Source organism: Phyllostomus hastatus, unplaced genomic scaffold (assembly GCF_019186645.2).
Source record: "Phyllostomus hastatus isolate PE091 unplaced genomic scaffold, TTU_PhHast_1.1 phas_scaffold_21, whole genome shotgun sequence".
Classification (NCBI taxonomy): Eukaryota; Metazoa; Chordata; class Mammalia; order Chiroptera; family Phyllostomidae; genus Phyllostomus; species Phyllostomus hastatus.
This window is the reverse complement of record NW_025334017.1, coordinates 37,056,669-37,058,343: the sequence shown is the minus strand read 5'-3', so window position 1 is coordinate 37,058,343 and position 1,675 is coordinate 37,056,669. Positions and strand designations below refer to the sequence as shown.

Here is a 1,675-nt window from a genome sequence, read left to right as displayed (position 1 = left end):
GTCTGCATTCCCACCAATGGTATACTAGGGTTCCCTTTTTTCTACATCCTTTCCTGCACTTGTTTATTGATTTTGTTATGATGGCCATTCTCACCAGTGTGAAATAATATCTCATTGTGGTTTTAATTTGCATCCCTCTGATGGCTAGTGATGCTGAGCATCTTTTCATATGTCTCTGGGCCCTCTGTATGTCCTCCTTGGAGAAGTGTGTGTTCAAGTCTTTGCCCATTTTTTAATTGGGTTGTTTGTCTTCCTGGAGTGGAGTCTTGTGAGTTCTTTATATATTTTGGAGATCAACAGGTCAATATCGCTGATGAACATAGATGCTAAAATTCTCAACAAAATATTGGCAAACCACATCCAGCAATACATTAAAAAGGTCATACTCCATGATCACATGGGATTCATCCCAGGGATGCAAGGATGGTACAATATTCACAAACCAATAAATGTAATACACCACATAAACAAAAGGAAAGACAAAAATCACATGATCATATCAATAGATGCAGGAAAAGCTTTTGATAAGGAACAGCACCTATTTATTTATTTATTTATTTATTTATTTAAAATGTTCCCAGTAGGCTGAATGCTAGCAATATAGCAGAAAAAAACCTAGCGGGAAAATGTTTTGTGGTCATATCCACGGCAAATGAGCAACTGCATTCTAAAAGCTTTGGTAATGACCGGCACCCGTTTATGATAAAAATACTCAGCGGAGTGGGAATAGAGGGAGCATTCCTCAACATTTTTGGATTTATGTGTTTTTTTCCTCTAATTTTTCTATTTGACAAATTAGCAGTTTTGGTAAGACTGTGAGTAAGACGCTGCTCTAAAAAGGAAGGCATCCCATGCTAATCAGAGGCGGCTGCAATCAGAATGGTGTTCAGGACTAAGCAGTGAACTCCATGTCACTGCAAATGCTCAGGAAGGGCAACTTGCCAGGGCTGAAGTAAGAGAAGAGATCCTGCTTTCACTTCAGAACAGAAACAAATAAACTGAGTGTCCCCTTCCACCTCTAAGATTTCAATGACACTATGAACACAATTTTTAAAAGCCATCCAGGAAGTTCTCAGTGTTCTGGCTTAGAGCTGAACTAATTCTTTTGAATTCTATTGGGAAATCTTTTCTTTTAAGAGGCTCCCAAACTCTTGGATAACCTTTGTTCTCACTGCTATGGTGAAATAAACTGCATGCACACCAGCAGTGAGCACAGTGCCGCATGCCATGTCCTGAATGTGTTTTTTTAAAGAACCACTGGTTTACACTAAGCTGTCATTCATCGGATAAGGCAAAACTGGTTCCAATGGAAAAGATAGAATGACCAACTGAGAAACCCACTTTTTATGAAAAAAACAAACTCTACCTAGCCAGTAATAATGATGGCTTATTCAGTAAACACTTATTCATTTATTCCAGGCTATAGAGCATAGAATGTCAAGAAAAGCAAGTGCAGATGTGAGAATCAGTGCAGATGTTAATTCAAGTTCCAATCCTTGCCTGCAATTATGATCTTGGTCAAGTAACTTCAACTTGCTGTATTGGTTTCTTTGTATGGAGAATGAGGATCATAATGTTAATATGTGACTTCAGTGAAGTAAGCTATAGAGCACCTAGCAAACTTCTTCACTTTAGAGTATGTGTTCAGCAAATACTCATTTTCTCCCTATTCTCT

At 38.2% G+C, this 1,675-nt stretch overlaps 1 non-coding gene across 1 annotated transcript; it reads right to left on the bottom strand.

The window, feature by feature from the left end:
* Window positions 1-569: 569 nt before the first annotated feature.
* On the bottom strand, window positions 570-689 carry LOC123833384. Its single transcript, XR_006788225.1, has one exon. It is a non-coding gene; the product is annotated as a small nucleolar RNA SNORA32 (small nucleolar RNA).
* Between the last annotated feature and the right edge of the window lie 986 nt (window positions 690-1,675).